This window comes from Atractosteus spatula, chromosome 2 (assembly GCF_055471065.1).
Source record: "Atractosteus spatula isolate fAtrSpa1 chromosome 2, fAtrSpa1.hap1, whole genome shotgun sequence".
NCBI classification, from domain to species: domain Eukaryota; kingdom Metazoa; phylum Chordata; class Actinopteri; order Semionotiformes; family Lepisosteidae; genus Atractosteus; species Atractosteus spatula.
In genome coordinates, this window is record NC_142707.1 from 62,023,949 (window position 1) to 62,047,593 (window position 23,645).

The 23,645-nt window shown below is 37.9% G+C and overlaps 1 protein-coding gene across 3 annotated transcripts in view; it reads right to left on the reverse strand.

Annotated features, from left to right (window-relative positions):
- Positions 1-16,166, reverse strand: part of LOC148840021 (protein-tyrosine kinase 2-beta-like) — an 81,673-nt gene extending 65,507 nt beyond the window's left edge. For all 3 annotated transcript variants that reach the window (XM_088906165.1, XM_088906156.1, XM_088906147.1), the window contains exon 1: positions 16,057-16,166. The gene's annotated coding sequence lies outside the window, so the exon portion shown is untranslated. The remainder of the gene's footprint in view (positions 1-16,056) is intronic.
- Positions 16,167-23,645: the final 7,479 nt, after the last annotated feature.

Here is a 23,645-nt window from a genome sequence, read left to right on the forward strand (position 1 = left end):
GTGTACAGTTCAAGATTTCTCCTTCTGGAGTGTGATCTTACATCAAAGGCAAGAAGTGGCTCTTTCAGCATATAAGAGAGGTTACAGAGAGTTCCTTCTATTTAGTAATTGTTTTTTTTAAGTGGGAGGTGAGGCGATTTATGTAAACACATCTTCAATATTTTAATTTTTTGTATGTACTTCTGTTCCATTTACTAGGTTAAAATAAAAAGTGCCCATGGCATTCAGACACTTTATAATACCTGCAAGCATCATTGCTCCGTATACTGTAGGCTTCTTGGTTTATACATTATCCGCCAGTTAAAAAAAAATAAGATAATGTTAACTATACGTGTAAAATTTAAAATTCTTCTTTGTATGGAAAAATTCTAACTGGTTTGAAGTGAAAAGTCAAACTCTACATACTGCAGATTACAGAATGCACATGACCAGAATCAAGGTCTGTATTCCCTGCTGCTCATGATAAGAGCAGCAGGGAAGGCAACTTCTTACTAGTTAGAAGGCACAGTTTCTTTTGTGGTGCCTCATAGGTATCCAACTATAACAATGCTAGGTAACCTGATCAAGTGTTTACAGCAGAGCAAGACCAAACCAGGCGGATAGGAGTCATGATATATACAGATGCTGTAAATACAGGATCTGCCCTGAGGTGATAAATGTCTTTGTTCAAAGCAAAGCCAGGACAAACAGCAGGATTTTAAGGCTTCTCATTGCACAACCATTATCCAGTTACTGAATCACTAACCTTATCAGATAGTTTGAGAGGAGACTTATAGTTTTGTTTTTCTTTAAATTTCTACAAATGCCAAGCACATCAAAGCATTTTCCTTTCCAAGTTTTTGGAGGATGCTCATTTTTTCAAGTCTCAAAATAGGAAAATGTTTTTATGTTGCTCATCATTATTCAGCTGCTTCTTTCATCCATAAACCTTTTTCTGGTGAATTTGTATTCACTGCGATGATAACGTACTGTAAAAAAATATATCAACACAAGGAATGAAGGACAAATTTATATGTAAACCATGTAATAAGCAATGGATAATTTAATATTTGTATTAAAGTGGAGAATTACAATTAATTATTTTGCACATCAACAAAATTAACTCTAAATAAAAAAGATTGTCATTGTTCAGGAAAGACGTCCCCGATTTGAAATACTTCTTCTGAATAACTATGAGATTTGACAGCATGGTATGAATAAAAAAGATTTTCCTAGTGCTTCTGATTCCCCCACAAACACTGTTTCTGCAATGCATGCATGTTAGCACATGTGTTACTATAGTAGCCTTGTTCTGCACTCTGAGCACCTATAGCTGCCAAACAGGACAAGCAGGAGATAAAAAAGAACTGTGGGGAGCTTCAAACTGAATTTTATACCACAGAATATTTTTTATAATACTTAGCAACTAATCGATATGGCAATATTTCAATCAAGAATTAGTACTTGGAAGAAAATGTTAATGAACTACCTAGATTGAAAGCCCCCCAATCTAAGCTAAGGAGACATACTGTATATGAAGAACAAAACCTTTACTCTGATTACAAGGTAAATAACTAAGTCGAGCATGGTACTGTATGTTATGGAAGACAAAATGACATACTGTACAATTAAAATTAGCCTGGAATTTATCAAAATATTTTAGTAAAAAGCCATTTGTTTGATTATATAAATCCTGAATGCATTATTTAAATACAAAAATGCAAGCCAAACACAAGGGTGTGATACATTTCTTGCTGTGACTGCACTTCTTCACCTGCTGTTTATGAAGAAATGGCAAAAGATGAACATAGTTAATCCAATGTAGCAGAGAAAAAGCCTTCACTTAATCTTGATGTAACAAATGTCCAGTATGACACTTCATGTGTTTGATATTACAGTTACTGATAAAGCATCTCTCAAGAATCCAAAAACACACTAACTTTTGCTCCATTTTCTATAAACGTCTAAGCATCTGATATTTGGAATGGGCGGTCAATACACAGTTTCTACAGTTTAAAGAAATAATTACAGTAGCATTCCTTCAGTTTTCTATAACACCCAATTTTTACATACCTTAAAAGTATTTTGTATTGCCATCCCTACCCTACCATACTTTATTACTTTTTATTGCAAAAATAATAAAATAAAATACACAGTCCATCAATCCATCTTTTATAGCTACTCAATAAATACAATTCTATATTAAAGTAAGAACATTTTAATAATTTTCCAAAATTCTTTCAACTTATACTGTACTTATCAGGTGACCCGTAATGCACCTGTGATATCAACAAGAAAATGTACAGAAAAAGTGTGTTGTACCAAATTCCGAAACCCTACGTGAATGAAAAAAAAATTAAAACTTCTATTTGAACAATAATTTAATTAGACAAAGCCAGTGAGTATACTGTACCCAATATCTCAGCTGAACGATCCTGAAACTGACGAACAAGTAAGGCCACAGTTTATAATGCTAAAAAGAGCTTTAAATCTAGGCCATAATGTAAGAAATGACAACTTAATACTGTACATGAAAACAAAACTACATACGCAGTCTCACACTAAATATATACCTCACGCCGTAAATAAATAATTGTACGATTTTAAGACCTGTAAGACAACCTCAAAGCAAGAGATTCTTTGAGAAATTAAAAGATTTCATGGTGAACATACACAATTCTAATTTTCACTCTTAAAAAGATCTCTTATAAGAATTTTCTGGGCTTTTGTTGTAGTTGTTCTGCTTAAAGAAATATTTTTTGTACTTTTTTAACTATGCAGCAGTTCTGTCATATGCAGTATACTACAGAAAAAAAAACTTTCTCTCAGCTCTCTCCAGAGTTTGCTACAGTGCTTGTAATATTGAATCTTAATGTTAGAATCTATTAAACATACAGTATACAGTATGTCAAGTATTAAACGAGCAGGCTGTGCAGAAGGTAGGGGAAAGCCTGCTTAGACTGAGCCACATGATGCAGAGGTATCATGATCAGTGTATTTGCATGCAAGATTACATGACTTAATGCTAGTGGTTCAGTGCTTGCCTTCTTTCTCATTTCTGGAATGATTATTTTACTGTTCTCCTTCAATACCCAGTTCCCCAAAATGCCCCTTGTGAAAAAAAGCAGTCTTTCCCCATTGCTTTCTTTCAGTTTCACTGTTCTTCCTGTTTCTACAGAAGATACGTAATCCTCTAGCTACTCTTTTTAGCTCAGAAACGTGTGGGGAACTATACATCATGAAACACCAACTGCGTACCACTTCTAAAAAATGCCATTTATAAAAAAAAGTGTCCCTCAGAAGAAATGCTGCTTGAATCCCAATGAGAAACCTGAAATTCTACACTGGAACTGAGAAAGGATATGAAAAACTGGAATCACTGAAACAGATTTGGCAAAAAATATTCCCATTAATATATAGTATTCTTGTCAAGTTCTATAAAATGGTACGGCTGGAAGTTATATCAATGCTCAGTGAAGAACTCCTCTACATTAATTATAAAAACAGGAGTACACTATGTTTTTAGGTGTGAAAGAGTATCAATTTCCAGTCCTCTGATCAGAAACTGCTTCCGATTCAGATGAACAAATGACTAAGTTTCTCAAAGGGATAAACCGGGGTTAGTAAAGTACAGAAAAGAAGCACTCAGACCATGCAGGGAACCCAAGTGATCCTAATGGGTTTGGCTGGCCCTGGGGCATGAAAACAAACACCCCCGACTCGCTGAGAGGCGTTTGAGAGGCCTTGCCTCACGACTGGGAGCGGGGCCATCAGGCATAGAGAAAGAATGAGAAAGACTCCTCTGACTCCCCGAGAGTCGCTTTGAGAGGCGCTGCCTGACGACTCGGCGACGTACAGTACAGTGTTTTTACAAAGTTCCTGATTTTGTGCTTAACTCAAAATTCGTAAAATGTTTCTATAATGTCGATGAATTTATTTTGTTACCAAGGTTTAATAACCGGTCTGAGAAATTGGGACTGCAGGTCCCCTTTAATTCTAGGATTTTTACTCAGTGTTCCATCCATGGCGAGGTCTTGTGTCATCTACCCACCCGAATGCTGTGGAAACCAGGATCTGATGCCATGAGACACTGTGGCTCTTCCACTACTCTTCCGTTTCTAGACATCCACTTGTCTATCAACTACCCCCGACTGTCCACTTCAGTTTATTACAAACCCACGGATTCACACAGCTACCTCCTGTACAGCTCATTTCACCCCAACCACACTAAAAACTCTCTTCCTTTTTCACAGTTCCTTAGGTTACGACGATTATGCAGCGACGACATCGACTTCGAGAACCAAGCCCTCGAAATGTACTCATTTTTCATCAACAGAGGATACCCCAGCAGTGTGATTGACAGGGCCCTTGCCCGAGCCAAAAACACCCCCCGGACCATCAACCCGATCAGGAACTCCCGCCGTAACAACCGCATTCCTCTGGTGCTTCCTTACCACCCTAACACACTTCCTATCCCCAGGACCATTAACCACAACTTTTCCATCCTACAGGATGATCCCTCCATTGGGGCCCTCTTTTCTGATCGCCCTATCATCTCATATCGCCGACCACCTAATCTGCGTAACCTCCTTGTTCACAGCTCCCTTGACCGCCCTCAACAACCATCCACACCAGGCACTTTCCCTTGCAACAGAGCTCGCTGTATCACCTGCAAATACACAGCCACCACCACACTCATTCAAGGCCCCTCAGGACAATTCCGGATCACCCAGACAGCATCTTGTACCTCCAGCAACCTTATTTACTGTATCTCTTGCAGTAAATGCCCAGCCATCTACATTGGAGAAACAGGAAGGAGACTCGGAGACCGTTTCAGAGAACACGTCAGGGCTGTAAAGATTAAAGATCTCTCCAAGCCCATTGTTTCTCATTTCACCTCTGACGGCCACGACCACTCTAATCTCTCCGTCTGTGTTCTCAAAGACGGTTTTCCAAACTCATACATCAGAAAGACCACCGAAACTAAAATTATTCTGCAGCTAGGATCACACCTTCTCCCTTCCCTTAACGACAGACTACTGTTCTTTTAAATTTTCTCCATTCATTGGAAGTTTCATTTCACACCTCTCTGCACCCATTCTGACTTCACACCTCTTGATTGGCCTCTCTTTCTATCCCCTGCTCCCGCCTCTCACTCCTCCTCCCTCCCAACCTTTGTTCTCCCGCTACTTTACCTTTGCCTACTGCCCTGTCTCTCTCACACCTGAAGAAGGCTCCACGGCCGAAACGTTGTGTTCTCTTTCTTCTTTTTTTCAGCATGGAATAAACCTATTACTTGTTCCTAGTAAGTTAAGATTCTGAGCTTTAAACGTTTCTTTACACAGCCAGAACAGAATTCTAACCCTAACATAACTTTCTCGTTTAACACTTTTTAAACTTCAGTGCACGATAACATCTTAAATAACTATTCAACTACTAAACAGGATACTGATGTCTGGAGATATAATTTAAATTGCTTTGTCAGCTTTACTAAAACGATTAAAGATACGTGCTGTTAAAATCTCCATTCCTATGAATGGTCAGCTGAAAAGAAAAAAAACATCCCTATCTTAGGTCTTAATAAATGGTTTGCTGGAGTTATAAAACAGCAGGTAGAGTAGGTCGGGGAGGGCAATGGTAGCATACACACTTAATGTCCTTTCAAGTAATTTTCTGCCTGCAAGGTCGGGACAGATCTATAATCTGGATTTAGGATTTGATTTAATCAACATGCCTGAAGACGGAACCTTGGCTTTTTACCACTTAGGTTGGAAAAAAAACATTCTCCAAATTCTCACAAGACCAAAGGAGTAAATTCTGTACTATAAATTACCACAGCCACAAAAACACCGCATGGACACAGGGTGAAATAAATTTATTGTTGTAAATCTCAGTGCAAGAATCTTCTAGAGAACAATGTGCGAGAACAATCCCAACAGTCAGGGGACCGGCAATGGTAAGTGCCTTGCTGGGGTCCCTGAATGCTGCCAGATTCAGAGATGAACAGAACGTGCAGAATCGCAGGACCTCAGGATTTCTTAGGAACCTCTAACCCAGCATAAGAATCCACAGGTCAAATGCTGCCGCTGCCACTGCCATATTAATAGCAAACCTGAAAAAACCACTTGATATTTTTTCACATGTGGGCAGAGTGTGAAGAAGTAATTAACCAGCTGCCCAGGTTCCTGTATCTCACCAACAGCTTCTCTACCAAGGAACTCAGTGGAGCTCGCATGATCACAACCAGAAAAGGGAAGTCTGGAGGAAAACTGAAGGTAGCATTTACTTTGTGTACTTTGAGCATTTCAGTGCCAACCGAGAACAGGAGACAGTTTATTTACATTAAGGGTGGTGGGAGTTTGGAACAAGCTACTCAACCATATTGTCAGGTTGACATCATGGGTTATTTTAAGAAATGGACAAACGAGACAAGTAAAGAACCAAATGATCTAAATATGGCGGGGAGTTTTTTTCAAATGTGATGGAATGTAACCAAATTCTATCTGGAGTGAAGAAAGAGTCATGATGCTGCCAAAATTAGGAAAACCAGTTAGTGGTTCTGGGACCTAAAGATTGATATCATTGTTAAGGAAATCTTAAAAACTACTGGAGCAGTTTCAGAGGATTAGCCCAATTACCAAAGCACCCACCTCCTCTCAAAACAAACTCTCTTCAGGCTACACCGAAGCTGCTACGATCAAGTAACTAAGACCTTCATCACAAACATCAACACTGGCTTTCAATATAACTGGCACTGCTTTCACTGACATTGTTGGCCTGTTGCTAAAACTATCCCACATTCTCTAATATGCCAAGCTGATCTGCTATCTGTAGATACTTCTCGACAATCAACAGATGGGCATCCATCTCGGAGAGTAAGTGATCGGGCCAAAGATCCTAAATAACAGCTTGCTGAAGACTGGTGTTCTTGATCCACTGATCCAATGCTAAACATCGATGCAACTAACAAGCCTGTGATCTCTGGGGAATTTTGCACAAGGCCACAAATCCAAGTGAATCCATCATTTCAGTGTTTCACCTCCACACCCACAAAGCACATGTTCACCTGAATGTCAGCTTTCATGGGGAAAGAGCACATGATCCAAACCCAATTCATCTAGTTGTGGCACTTGTCTGCACGCTGACCTGACATTACAGCTGTCAAAAACAACAGAGAACATCAAGAGATGAGTGAACATAGTGAGCAAATCAAAGCCGAAACTAGCTGGGTGTAACAACATGGAAATACTCTCCATCTTGGCTATGGTGTCAGGTTTTTCAGATGGCAAGTACTGTGCATCCGTCTGGGCTTCTAGCACTCAATCCTTGTGCATGGAAATCCAATTAAACCATATAATGTGTATTACCACAAAACCCTAAGATCTACAGCAATTCATTAGCTACCAGTGCGGGATAGTATTTTTACCACCAACAAAAGATATAGTCTTTACTGATAAAGCTCCGTGCTGCTGTGCTGCAGCTGCAGAGACACAGCACATAAGCATCCCCTTACTGAGAGCTCCCCGTCTAATTTTAGACTCTTCAATGAAAGACCCAGGATCTGTTTGACTATTAGAAAACCTAACTACAAGCTACCTCTAGCATTATGATTTATGCTTTTTTAAAGTTCTTTATGTTCTATTTAAAATAATACTGTAACGCTTACGGCCGACAGGTACTGTGTAAGAGCCGGCGTACCAGAGCAGGTGACGTAACCGCCCTTCCCTGTGATAGCAGGACTACAGCTACTGGGCTGTAGGGAGATCTCTCTTTAGCTCACGGGGCTAGGTCGCTGCAGAGAGACGCGGAAGTCCCGGGTTCGAACCCCGGACGGTGCGGGGCCGACCTGATGCGGCAAGGGCGCCCGCCTGAGCCCCCGTTGCGTTACAATACATACTGTATATGTGCAGTATGTATAGTTTTAAAGTTGTTTGGATTACAATATGCCCAAATATGTCAAATTAAGTTAAAATACAAAAGTAAATAGTTCTATTTTCTCACCCACTTTCTAAACATTTTATCCAATACAGGGTTCTAAGGGAGCTGGAGACTATCCCAGCAAGCAACAGGCACAAAGCAGGATACACCCTGGGCAGGATGGCAGTCCATCACAGTGCACACAAAGGAACAAACACACAAACTTTCACACCTGAGACAAGTTTCCCGTAAGCCTATTAACCTACCAGTACGTCTACAGACCGTGGGAGGAAACCCGCATGAACACAGAGGGAAAATACAAACACGCAGATAACACCACTGGAACTGAACCCAGCACGTCCAAATGTGCTGCCTATAAGCAATCACTTTAGAAACTAAATAAACTAATCCAGTAGCTGGTAATTTATAGTACAAGTATAAAAGTATATGGTATATGCAGGGGTAAAACTATTCCTAATATTGCGTTTTACCCATGTTTCAAGAAAAATCAAATGCATCATAGCTCTCAGGTTTCATTCTGTTTTACTGAGCACATAAACCGAAACAATAATGTTGACTTCGGTTTTAAAAGGAACATGAAATTGTTACTCAGAAGCAAAACCACAGTACACCCTCTTAAGGCCATTTTTTAGAAAGCAAAATGGTATCTAAGGCAACCTAACGCCAACATTTTAATCATTTAAAGCTTCCACTTTTACAATCTTGTCATCTTTACAAAGCAATGAGTAATGCAGCATTTATCCTAAATACATTCTTAAAGAGTGTGGGTGATGCAATACGAACTTCATTCATAACTTCTGACTTAGAAACAAAAACAGCCTGATGTCAAGTTTGGATTTTTGCATTTGATTTTCTGCAGAGCAGCTTGCATGAAGCCTCAGTTATCTCATTTACTTTAAAGATCCCATCATTAAGTTCTTAAAATGTAAGGCAACTAAACATAATTCAAGATACAGAATCGACACGGGTGAATCAACTTATATGAGCAGTTACCACCTAATATGAAAAGCACATACACTATGCCCAGTACATCAGGACACTCCAGTCAGGTTTTAATTAGGGGACTTAATTCATACCATTGGGGTATATATACCAATCTGTGCTTTGTGTGAGAAGAGAATAGAGAAGGAGATAGAAAAAGTAGAAAGACAAGACAACAACCAGAGAGTACCGACTGCAGACCTTGGGAGAGAGTCCATGAACACCTCTACTGTTCTATAGGGAAAAGAGGTTAAAACCTCACAGCCTTAGGACCCTGGCAGTAAATTCTATTCTTTTTTACATTTTGTGTATAGTATTAATTCTCAATAGTTTGTAGTAATGATTTTTTTTCTGGCTTGGGGCTCTGTCCTCTCTTTCGGGAAAAGAAAATAATCTTAAAGAAGGGATGGTGTACTGAAGAGTATTTCACCCCAATAATTTCTCTTACACTATATATACAGGGTAATGTTATTATTTTCCACTACAAAAGCATCAAACGTGACGAGGTAAGCAAAGATCATTCCTTTTCAGTATTACAAGGGTCGAAGATTTTTGCTTGACTTTCAACCAAACACCAAAGGACAGCTGCAGGACAGAAACATATTGAAGCTCTTAAAACTGCCAAAGTCAAACACATTAAACAAAAGGAATACAAAAACCGGACACTTCTACATTTTGCGAGTATGGACTCAGCAACTTCATCTATTTGAGTGACTCTGGAGGTCAAGGAAGTGAAATGGTGTAATATATAATCTATATATAATGGTGTAATAATATATGTAATATATTTCCAATTAACATTGCGTCTTAACCTGTAAGGAAGAGTTCTTAGTTTTCAGCACTACTGATAAATGGAAAACACAATTGCACTGCAGTGGATATCTGAACTAATTTAATTTATTGTCGCATATGGAAGAAAAGTTGCCAGTTCAGTATGAAAGTAGTGGTTCATGAACTTGTTTTCTCTATTGAGAGCTTTACAACATCTTTTTGCAATCTGTTATGGGTTCCCCATTCCACAGGGTAAGAACTAGTGTTTTAGAGAGGACAATTTATATGATGGACATACTGTAGTAATCTCCACAGTACAGATGGGAAAAAGTATCATAGTGAGTGAGAGAGCTAATGACAGTACCACAGATAAATCTAATGCAGGTCAGTAAATTCTAAAGTCTGAGTCTATTTCATCATGAGTTATGGTGCTTAACACACTGTCAGAAGCATTTATGAAAACACTAAGATACAACACTACTGTGACTGCCTAGTCAATGCGGTCTTGGAAAACACGCGCTGGGGCCCCAGGGATCAAGCTGAAAGGTCCTGACCAACTGGGAAAATGTCAGCATGATTCGAGTAGTCGAGGAACCATCACCATTATCCAAATTCCCAAATCACTCAAATATACAGTATATACCCCAAAATTAAAATGATAAAAAAAGGTTACAAATACAGAAGGAGATTTATCCCATCTGGCCCATTTAGAAGTTAGTAGCTAAATAATCCAAGGATCTCAACCAGCCATTTCTTGAAGGAAGCTAGGGTATTGGCTTTTGCTTTTACCACTTTGGTGAAGATGTGCCAGCTGTTCTTGGTTTTAAATGCATTTTCATACTTCCATACAGTTTCTACTCGTGTCTCACTGCTCACTCTGAAGCCTTTGAGAATTCTGAATATGTACGAGTCCACTTGTAGTGTTCTCTGTTCAAGTTCGTTCAGTCCGACAGCGTAAGACATTCTTTTCATATCCAGAATGCATCTGGTTGCTCTTCTCTAGACCGATTCCAGAGCAGCAATACCTTTATTGTAACGTGGGGATTCGAATATTTCAGGTGCTTCCTGTGACAGATCTCCAGAGGTTGCTTGTTTTATAATAGAGCTCTCCTTTCCAAATCTGCTTTTGATTTAAGTTATAAAAGATGATCTGACAACTCAACACGACAATCCAATTAACCACATCCTGCTGCTAAATTTCTGCAGATACTTTGAATTAAGTTGGCCTGGCCTACATACAAATCAACTGAGCTGCTACTAGAATCTTCAATACCAAGCAGTAGTGAACATCCTTATACCATATAATGCAGTTGATGGATCCATTTACCAGACCAACTCTAAACAACGAACCTTTAAAAACTGTAAATAGGATATCTTTTCAAGGTTTCCTATCTTCCTTCAGATTTTCCATCTTCAAGTCCTTCAAAATCTAACATAATCAAGGCTTAAAGCTGGGCCACTCATCACATTTTATGTAAATGCCATCAGGACTGCAGATCTCTGATAGTGTCTTTTTCAAGTGCTCATCTAGGTATCTTAAGGCTTTTCAACTTTGTTTCTTTTCTTTACCTTTCAGCATGGAATTTGTTTCTTTGCAGCCTATACATGCTGACACAGTTCCTGCTTGAACATTCTCAATCTAGGCATCTATGTTAGTTACTCTCAGAATCTTAATGTACATTTTTTCCACTTCTCACGGATTGTATATGTAGTAATTTTATTAAGAACTCAGTTGACATTTCCTTGTGTTGTGTATATCATAATAAAACAGTCAGAAACAAAAAGCTTCTGTGAGCAGAAACTGCAGGTTGTTTTTGCATATTCTTTTTCTTCTTTGTTTTTTCTGTAGCTGAGTTGTACTTACTTCCTTGTGGTAAATTTACTGTTTCTGGCTGTGATATCCTGTTGCTAGCTAGCTTTTACCCTTTCACAACAGAACTGAAATGTGACGCCTCGGAGAATCTGATTAAATACCAAACCATTTTGGGAAAAAAAGCATCTCTTCATTAAACTATATTACCAAGAATGCTTCAAAAAATGATCAGTGCATTGTCCAGTCAGACAAAGGTAAATTAAGAGTCATCTGTATTGGTGACTTCATTAGGCACTTTCAATACACTGTTTGTTTGTTTATGCAAGAATAAAATCTAACACTCAAAAGAGAAATGAAGGTAATTTTAATTAAATAAAGAAAATCAAACTATTAAGCAAAAATGAAATAACTAGATTTACAAAAAGGGTTCCAAACCGTGTCCTAGAGAACCACAGTCTAGTCATGGCTTAACCATTCCTAAAGAGCCACTGGTCTATGAGTGCTAAAGATCCCACATGATCTCCAAATTACTTAAAAATGAATTACCCATTTAACTTCTCACAACTAAACTCATAAAATTAAAATTCAACACTGAGGTGCACAATACTAGATATCAGGAAATCAACTTTGGCCAAGATTACAACAGTAGCCTCACGCTCTGGATTTGAACACGCAACTACTACTCTACAGTAAAATATCGCCGTTTTATACTCCTGAGAAACTGTGTAAACCGCTCAAAAAGAGACCTGCATTTATGTACACTCTGATAGCATGTTCTAATATGTTTGTGTCACCACTGACTGTTGGACTTTTCTTTAAAGCTGCATTTTAGTTCCTCCGCAAAATCAGGTGTCACGGTATTTAAAATGAATTACGAGACTCGAGAGAGAACAAAAAAACACAACTCAAAGTACAAACTGTAAAAAGTGTGCAGCATCTAATCATTTACAGTATATTTACAAATTACAATTTGTGTAGACACAGACCTGTGTATATGTGGGTGTTATTTTTTTTTCCCTTTTTGTGAAATACATTCTGAGTGACCTGTTGTTATCTGTCTATATTGTTTTTTTTTAATAAGCTAGTTAAACCGGCTTACATTTGCAAGAAAAGACAACTTAGATTTGGGCCAAACATTATTCATATTATTCAAAGCCACGAGACGTTTTGCAGGCACCGGCAAGAATGCAGCAGGTTTAAAAGTCATTAACGTGCTACAGCTCACAGAGTCATTTATTATGTTAAATACCAAGGGGGCAAAGGGCAAAGAATCAGGAGGGAATAAAACAAAGAGAAGGACATCCAACAAACAGGGGTGGGATCCACATGTGATACCAATTGAGTGAGACGTGCAGTAGATACAGCAGTTGCCAAAAGTGAGAAAGAGAAGAACCAGTAATGTCACGAAGAGGCCGTGGTACAGAGGCATGTGAGGAGGTGAGAGTCACCTCTGATGCTGGGTGTTATTAAGCTTAGTTGTAGGAAATTCTAAAAAGGTTTCACATAAACAGGATGAGGCAAAAAAAAAATCTGACAAGCCAGTTAAGCTTTAGCAACCCATTAATTTTGGGAAAAAAGGTAACGAAGATTGCCTGAAACACAAACCCATCCTGCTGTAATAACATACTGTATTCTACACTGTGCTTCCCAATATCACTAGAAAAGCAAAATCGCAGATGGAGCACAAACCTAACCTAACTACTATTTTATTACTACTATACTACCACTACTATTTGGGGCCTGGCAGTTATTTACTGTAAGTGATAAGCTAGTTTGCTCATGTTTTAGCCTTTATCTTCTATGTCCCATTACTAAAGCATCATCTCATGTTAAAATGTGTATTACCTGACTAATTGAACCCAACGTTTTACAGCATTACAGGTGTTAAGACTATTTGAAGTCACATTGTTCTACACTGTAGTGGCTTTTTACACAGAAAAAAGCTTGTGTGAAACAATACATAAAAATAACAAAGCTTAACAGAAACAACACATACAGTAAATACATGAGGTATGGCAAGTAAGTGACATGAGGCTATATCCCTAATGTTCTGATCGACTGATGTAGAAGATTCACCAAATTGAATGCACTAATGTTGAAACAGCACTCTGCTCTGAAAATTGCAGGTATTTCACTTTACTAAACACAAACCCACATACTGTAGTTGTTGGGAAGGAATCATGCTAATTGTTTCAAGGATACACAATGTATGATGCATTGATAAATGGATGTTTAGCCAGGGGATCATTGTACATCTTGTTAATGAACTGCAGTATAAGTCCCCAAACATTTAATGAGAAATAAAAGACATAATTAATAGAGCAAACAGATATACAGTAGCATTCATGTAGATTGGCTTTCTTAACATAGTGTATAACATAACTGGAGTTTTGCAACCTTGAAAACCATAGATTAAAAAAAATGTAACAACATGGCATGCTATTAAATTACATTAAAGCAAATCAATTAATGCAACACAAGCTTTTCACATGTTTCCAGTCATACCCTGGTATGAAAGCATCAATTTGCCTCATGAGAGGTGTGTTACTATCGTAATAATTCCAAGCACGATGACCATACAATCAAAACAATACAACTTGTTACGATTTTTTTTTTAATTTAAAGATAATAGCAACAAAAGCTTTAGGAGTGAAAGGAATAGACATAGGATTAAACTGGGCTCATTCTGACCATGTCCGCTGAACCCTTTCTCTTTAATTAGAATTTACACATATTATAGTATTCTTTTTTTTATGCATGACTGTCAATTAATGACACAGTGATAGCACACATTGTGCTCTGTACTGTACTCCTCTCACTCTTCCTAGCATCTACTGTATATTGCTATTTAGGAACACCAAAAAACAAGAGAGTCGACAAGCACTCTGTATGCCGTTTAAGTATAATTATTCATTAACAGCTAGTATTACTACTGTATACATAACAGTTGTCTATGTACAGACAAATATGCTTGAAATCCAGGTGGGTGCTGCACATTGGTGGTGGTGGAGGGGAGTCCCCATTACCTGTAAAGCGCTTTGAGTGGAGTGTCCAGAAAAGCGCTATATAAGTGTAAGCAATTATTATTATTATAAATGAGATTCTTGGCGTAAACAAAGGGTATTACTGGACTGGAAATATCTAGTGGAGTTTGATTCACATCTGTTGTCTTAGAATTTCATGGATACCCACTCACTCCTCTTAGAACCAATCAGATGACACAGTAGGCTGTATCTTAAAATAATAATACCCAAGATCCTGGTAAGATGCAAATCTACAAGAAGTTTAAATGAGTACTTTGTCATGGAATAAAATGGCAGTACAAAAGAGTAAAGAGGAGTTGCAAATGACTGTTTAATAAGCTCAATACAAAAAAAAAACTACTTTACTACTACCGACACTAAACGATGGGTTCAAGTTTCCATTCAGACAAAACTACCGCATTCTTAATTAAGGTACTTCAGGCAATTAGTCAGTATTAGCGGACGCAATAGTGTCCGCTAAGCATTTTCCAACCCATTTTTCAACCCACCTGAAGCCTCCTACTGTACATACAGTACATATAGAATGGAGCGTCCGTTGTAAACTTTTAGCATTTAAATTAAAACTACTTCACAACACACTGAGACCATCGCTGGGCATTTTAGGCCAGTACGTGCGCAGACAACGAATAAAAAAAAATATTGAAATTTTAACAGACTGCAATCACTGTCAGTTTGATTTTATACGAATACCAATAAACTATTGAAGAGTTTGGATTGCTTGGCCTCAGGCGCTGGAATGCATACCCATCTCACCTGTATAAACTTGCAGTGATGACAAATGCTCACAAAACAGAATTTCAAGAGAGCACACCTCAACTCCAAATTACGTTCCATCTTCTATTTGTGTACAAAGCCGCAAGCCCTCTTTTCATATTGATTAAATCACGTTTTTAAAACTTGTTCGTTGTACCGACAACACCTAATTCCGTTTTGTAGTGGAACGAATAAAAAAAATCCTTAAACTGTAATACGATGTAAAATATTATTTTTTAGCTTCATACTAGCAGATGAATAACATATATTTGTGCCAATAATACACGGACGCTAAAAATACAGTTAGGCTATTTAAGAAATAAAAAAATGTAACAAAAAACATTTCCAATCCACGATCGATCTAAACGAACTTCTATGCCCCTTAATTCACTTCAGTTTTATTCCTGAGGGTATTTTTCTAAATGCACAGAGACCATCTATTTAGAGACATTACAACTACTGGTACTGACTGCCGTTATCAGAGCGTTTGTCCTTGAGATTAAATATTGAATTATTTTTTAGTTTAATAAAATATTTAAAAGGTCAGCAGAACCTGAAAGAGAATGAGTGTAACTTTAATTTAAACAGTATATTCATATTTACTGCTAAAAAAAAACTCGCCGAGTTTTTATCCCCTTGAAACACGAGAAATAAGCCTAATGCCGACTTCCTTCTTTTTATGTGAAGGCACTTCACACTCAGGTAGCCTTAACTCCGTCTGAGAATAAGCCAGGTCAAGGGTGCCCGGGCACCTGACTGTATCAGTCAACAACCAACCTGATCAAAAGTCGAGTTAGTCTCTCCTCTTGCTCCAATGCCGAGTGAGAAGTGAATTAATTCTTCCACATCTCTTCTGTTTGCACCCCGAAAAGGTGGCTGTCAGTTGTAAGCCACACCCCTGCTTTTTTTTTCTTGCCACTTCCTTATTTCTTACAATTCTTTAAAGTTTACCGTAACTATTATAGTATGACTGCTTGCTCGCCAAATAATTTAAAACTACCTGCGCGGCCCGGGCGTTTAAAAAACTGTGAGACATATCTAATTTTAACCTGCAGAGAATTCTGCTTGCGATCAATTCAATATGATTCGCTGTCGTTTAATGGACAGTGATTTTGTAAACAAAACCTTCACCCTAAAGTAATTTCCTTGAGGGGAATCGCTTGAACAGACAAGTCCTCTTGTATCGAGACTTTGCGCCGCGCCCTGTGTCACCTCAACAGTGTAGATTTGAAAAAAATAACACGACGTCAATCAAGCAGGTCGATGCTGTGCACTGTGGACATTAACTGGGTTTTAACTGTTCATATTTTAGATTTTAACTGGAATTTCGCGACATGATATTTAGCCGTTAATTCAGTTTCTGTAACGCTTTTGAACTGACTATTCCGTTGATCAGCTTCGAGGCAAACTGAACATATAACTTCACGTGTCCCTATGTTGACGTACGTTTTGATACCTGACGTGCTTCATAAAAGAATAAGACCGCAACAATCCTGAGAATTAGGATTAGCAAGGATGATCAATGTTATCGGTGATCAGTTAGTATTCGATAACTACAGAAATCCTGTCTTTCTCCGGATTAGTGAGCAGCGACGAAACGATATACTGTAAAACTTCGACGAGATCTGTTTCCAATACAAAAGACTGCTAACTGACATATTTCCTTAATGTAGTGAACTGTTTTAAGTTTGTTTGAAGCGACACGTACTGTACTGTAAGAATGTGTATTCACAAGCAGAACAAGACTATGCAGGCACACTGTTCATTGATTTAAATGAAAAAACATTAACAGAAAATACATCACATATTATAGCACACTCCAAAAGCATTGCTTTTTTTTATCGAGCCAAGTTTCTTTGGAGATGTTATTATGATGGCCTTTGACTCATTAAAATAACAATTGATAGAGAACCATTATTTTATAATGGGGTTTGGTTGGTAATGTGGCTGTGAAAAGAGATGGTCACAATGTTTTATATTTCGAGAGAACTACAGTACAGTGGACCTAACACATTTCACACCTGTACGGATTGAATGCATCTGCATCAATATTATTTCTAACTTCAGTCTATGGTCATTGTCACAGTTCGAGTTATCAGTTTTTCGTAGACTATAACGGATATACAGAGAGGAATGTTTATTGATTTGCTTTTAAATGGAATCAATTCCAAAATATCTTTAATTAAGCTGTGTATTTTAACGTGGTGCAGAGTCAAGAATGTGCAGTACAAACAGACCTGCCTGGTTTCCTGTTTTCCTTTTGATGGTATTTTAATGTTCTGGTTTCACTATCTGCTCAAGATCTCTGCTGTTCAGGTAGGACTCGACTCCAGACCTCATTATGAGGAATAAGTAATGGAATACTCTTTTAAAGATGTTACTTTATCGCGTTCAATAATGAAACAAGGAACTTGTTCTTGCGTAGTGATTAATACATGACGTGGAGCTGCTGCCACCTAGGGGCAAAAATATATATATTACAGGATTCAACTCGTTTTTTTTCTTTACAATGGTTTGCCAACCTGATGCACATAACCCGGCGCGCGTTTCTTGTATCAAAGGTATGACAGTTCTACATGAATCCCTATAAAGGCATATTACTCGGACAAGAACTGAAAAATTATCCCTCTCTTGATCAAGAAAATATCGTGTGCACGCATTTATGTCGGGCTGTACCGTATATAGATACTGTATATATGTTCTTAACTTCCGTATCACAACCAAGAAAAGCCTTTCTTTAAATCATGTCAGGCATATCGCCGGTCTAAACCACGGCGTTTCTAGTCCTGGTCCTGGAATACCAATGTATGTGCTTAGTTTTGTTCCAGCTGCGCTCTTGATCACGAGTTAGTAATTGGTAAACGGTAACTCATCTGCTTGTTGGTTTAGACTTTTGTCTGTAATCATCCCTTGGTTTAAAAAATGTCCCGAAGAAAGTGCATTTTTCCCAACGATTTCATCATACAGAACTTAATGCAATATCTCCTCGACGTGATACTTAACAATTTGTTGAACAAACACAGGTGAGAATTACAATGCACAGTACCAGACACTCCCACAGTGAGTCAGTGTTCTTCCTTTTCTCAAGTCCTGTAGGTTACAGTATATTTCAGCTATAACACCTGAAGTAGTTAGTTCTGAAACTCGCAGAGGGTTAGCAGAGGGTTTATACCAGTGGTTCCCATCCTGCTTCAACCAGTGGTGTAGACTGTCCAAATCTCCTTCAGCATTACCATCCGTCCATTTTCTAAAATCTTCATCCAATTCAGGATCACAGGGTAGCCTATCTCAGCAAGCAACAGGAACAAGTCCAGTCTAGTCCTTCACTGGGCTTACACAGACACACTCACACCAGGGCCACTTTTCCCAGAAGCCAATTAGAATCCGAACCTACTTTATTGTCCACAAAGAGTGGAACTTTTCCTTTGGCCTCACTTAGACAATAATTAAAACAATGTATTTATAGAGTACATAAAACATTCAGAGGGTTTTAAGATGTATAAAATTAATGTAATACTGTATACAGTAATTAACAATACCATAGAATACATTACAGTATAAAAACATAAGATTCAAGTGTGAGCTGCACACATACTGTATATAGTTCTCAGTGAAATGCTGTGAAGGGGCCAGTACATCAGAGTAACAGCACTTGGAATGAATGACTTCTTAAAATGTTTTTTATAGCTGTTGATACTCTGAAAAGGCCCCCAGATTGTAAGTCTTCAAACTGGGGGTGTAGTGGAGGTGAGGCATCATTTACTATTAAATACTGCTTTACTGTAAACAGTCCTAGATGTAGTTCAGCTGGTTCTGTTTCTGACCAATAATTTCGCTGCCTATGTTTATAATCCCTCAGAATTTGGCTTTACCCCTAACATCCAAATTCCCATACCAAGCAGAGATGTTAGAAGAGAGCACACTCTCTACCAGACTTGTGTAAGCCAGCTCTAGGATGCGTTTGCTTTCATGAAAGTGTCTCTGTCTTCTCAAGAGAAATATATTTTTTAAAACATTCTGTGTTGTCTGAGAAATTTAATTTATTATCAATATACCGTACAGTATGTTCCAAGATATTTAAAACAAGGTACATTTTCAGGATCTCTACAAGCTGACCATTGACTGTAAATTTAGAGGTTAAAGTGTGGCTGGCTCAAGTCCGCCTGAGTGTGGCACTAATTCTTTTTTTTTAACCTTCCAGTATGTCTTTGGCCTGTGGGAGGAAACTGGAGCACCCAGAGGAAACATGGGAAGAACATACAAACTCCATGCAGATAGCACCCCAGGTCTGTAATTAAATTCAGAGCCCCAGCACTACAAAACAGTAATAAAAACCACTGCACCACTGTGTTGCCCTCCATAATCTCATAAGAGATTCATTCAAATTTTATAAAGGGCTTCAAAAACAACACACACCCCAGCTACAGACTGTTTGACCCTCTACCATCTGGAAAACTGTACCGGAGCATACAGTATGGGTCCGAACTACCAGACTCAGAGAGTTTTTACCCCCGCACTATCAAACTATTAAACTCCCAGCCTCTCTCACCTACGATCTGAACCCTCACAGTGCCTTCTCTCTTTATCAAAACTCGAACACATATTGGATTCTACTTCTACCTCACATGTCAAGAAGTTCACTCCCCATAATTTTCTATCCTTTATTTAATTCTGTTGATGTATGATTTTGCACAACTGATGATGGTTTGCACATTACCTGTTGTTCTTGTTGTTTTGCACATTGCCTGTTGTCTCTGTCTTTCTTTTCTTATACTGTGCAATTGTATTGTTGTTGTTTTTTACTACTTACCATCTGAGAGCTAGCTAAATAGCATTTCATTATACCATATACCTGTGTATGAGTATAATGACAATAAACTTGAACTTGAAATAGCCTTTGAAATCAATTAGCTCATCATGACATAATGGGCAAAAATCAGCAGATGCAAAGCTTACCTACTGTATGACCAGGCCTGACAAACACAGGTCATTTTGTACTGATTGTTTTAGAACAGGGTTTCCCAAATCCTACTAGTTGTCATTGTTGCTGAGCTCTTAAAGATAATTTTTAAAACAATTAGCAAGCCTGGTTAAACGCTTTGCATTTTTTTTTACTCAAAGGTTGGATATTTTCAGTTACTTAAGAAAGGCAATAGTTAAAAAGCAACCCTCTGTATGTTTAGGAACTGAAAATAACTAAAGAGTTCTAATTAAATTTATTGTTCTCTGGTGAAACAAAACCAGTAGCCACAAAATTCCCTGTTTTAGACAACAGTATCTGTAACTTCAGTATCTGTAAGGTTAGTGGTAATATTGCAAATCTGACATATGTACAAATATTTTAAAATATGTGATAATATCCAATTGGACATAACCACAGTATATGTAAATATATTTGTGTATGATACTGGGACCTTAATACATATTAATTGACTGTCTTGATTTTAATTGTTAGAACACAAATAATAGCAAATGATAAAAATATGCCTTGGCCTGCTTTCATTAATTAATGACAGATTTATTTAACCTAATAATTTATAATGTAAAAGACATTATCGACCCAAAGAAGGCTCCACAGCCGAAACGTTGTGTTTCTTTTCTTCTTTACCTGTTCCTTTGCAGCTGACGCAACTACCTACTTGAACTACTAATGTAAAAGACGTACATTTACAAGACTGTTATAAAAAAATCAGTTTTGCTAAGTGTTGGTTGTTGTTTTCACACCAAAAAGATCATTTTTGTTTGCCGTATACTTTATATAGAAGAACCCCTGCATTGTAATGTGTCACAAATAGTGTTTATGAATTGTATCCATGCCTAAATAAAAATACAGTTGTAAAGCTGAATTTTCTTACAATTTCATAGAGGTATAGATCAAATATTTTTGTGCCTTAAAGATGGGTTAAACTACAGATCAGATCCAAAACTCACTGACCTATATCTATATAGGATTTCTCATTGTCAGCTTCAATGAAATACAGTAGCTACAGTATTTGAGTTTACTCCAGATTCCCATGTCTCTCAGTAAAGAAGTACAATATACTCTCTAAAGAAGGGTCATTGTATTGTTTCTTATCTTGAAGATGTTACCTAAAATAACTTGGCCAATGCCATTCAGGATGTTAAACAGCTGAATCAGGCTCTTCATTATCTTCTTGTTTCTATTCTAAAAAAAGATTTAGTTCCTTTAATCTGTCTCAGTATTACAGTTATTTCAGACCTTTCAAAGCAGGAATACGTGTTTTTTTTCTTTCCTTATATAACATGGATACTAAAAGTAAACATGCTGGTTCTACATTTCAGGTGGACTGTGGAAATTGGACATTTGATTATTATTCTGCATTAGATTAAGGTATCTTAGACTTATAAGTATACACTGATGGGACCCCAATTTCAAGTTTGGACCTGGGGTGCTGTCTGTGTGGACTTTGTATGTTCTCCCCATGTTCGCCTGGGTTTCCTCTGGGTGCTCCAGTTTCCTCCCATAGTCTAAAGACATAATGGTACGTTAATTGGCTTTTGGGAAAATTGCCCCTGGTGTGAGTGTTTTTGTCTCTGTGTGTGCCCTGCAATGGACTGGTATCCCATCCGGGGTGTACCCTGGCTTGCTCCTGTTGCGTCCAGGGAAAGAATCCATTAAAAATGAATGGATAGATGGAGGTTACATTGTAATCTGTCCAAATCCAAACAGTGTCCTCCCATATTTTACTGTATCTCTAATACTGGTAAAATGGTATGCAGTTCTATAGCCTTCTATTTTTGAATATAGACACCTACTTCTAACATATGTTTGCCGATATAATTACAATAAGCAGCACAAAACATGAAGGAGCAAGAAGGAGGAACATGTCAGTCTGAACAAAGTTCTGGCTCCAGCTACAGTAGGAACATTATGCTCCACAAGCTGAAAAAACAAAACAAAAACCACACATGGTCTTTATTATAAGCATAACTATTATTTTAATCATAGGGTCATGGAGTTATTGAGAATTAGTAGTGGTATTCTTTGAGTATTGTAACTCCAACTTTGTAAATTTCTAAAATTCGGGTTAACCATAAAAATGATTGTATTGTGATCTTCCAAAATTCCAAAATTAAAAGTTCATTTCTAACCAATGACGGGAGACGCTTCTTTATCCAAAGAGTATGAAACAAGCTACCCAGCAATGTGGTTGAAGTCAATTACCCAGGCTGTTTTCAAGAAGCAGCTAGATGAGACCCTTTGATGAATTAATTACTAACTATCAAATGGGTAAGATGGACCTCTTGTGCACAACCTATCTTATATTCAATCACGATTCCAGTTTGGCAGCATACTGTTAGGGCATTGTCTCTCATGTACAGGTGATTAACACTGAAATAAACTGGACAGGGTCAGACTCTAAAGTGCATGTCAGCATGCCAAACTGCCTAAACTCCAAGAACAGGTAAAGGATAATTCCATGTTGAAAAATAGTGAGGAGGAATATAATATAGTTTGGCTATAGTGGCTGAAGACATCTCTATAGCTAAATGTTGAGTTTGTGCTATTTTTGGGATGGAATAAAACTTTCCTTGTTCCTTTGCCGCCAATTCACTCTGGTACAGCTCCCCACTCAAACATCTGAAATAAAACAGTCAAGATGCAGACAAACCGTGAGGTTTATTTTTATGAAACAGTTACTTCCACTCTCGAGTTTTTGAGGCCAAATAGGAAACGAATAAATAATTTTCACTGGATTTGTATCAAAATTGTATTGAATGTGTACTTCACTATTGACACACCAGAGGTCAGCATACACCTGGTATGCAGCAAGGAATGTCCACCATTCATTCACATAGCAATGGCAAACCAAAACAACCTCACCATAATAATCGCAACAGCTTTCTTAAGTACACTCCATGGTTTCACAGAAAATGCCAAAGGCCAAGATTCCTCTGGAACTATTTACATACATGTATATCACTGCATACAGTTTTTGCAGTAACTAAAGTTTTTGTTTTCACGTGGCTGCACAAAACCACGACAGCAAAACTACCTTTGGGATCAGGTCATCTGTTGCCATAAACGGAGGTAAAGGAGTTCAACTGAAAAATCCATGGATTCATCTGATTAAGCTTATGCAGTGGCAGGGCTGAACATGGGAGACCCTCGGTCAACTACCTGGACAGATTGTGCGCAGAATGTGCTTCCGTGACAGAGCCTTGTTAACATCCCAGATGTGAGCTCTGTGCATTATGCAGACTAGCTTTTGTAACTAACCAACAAAATTTTTAACTGCTTTATGGACCCAACACACCCATCAGGAGCCAATCTCCTACAATAATACAAAGCATTTGGCATTCGTCTCAAGCAGCAGTTCATACAATAAATGAAGATACCTCTT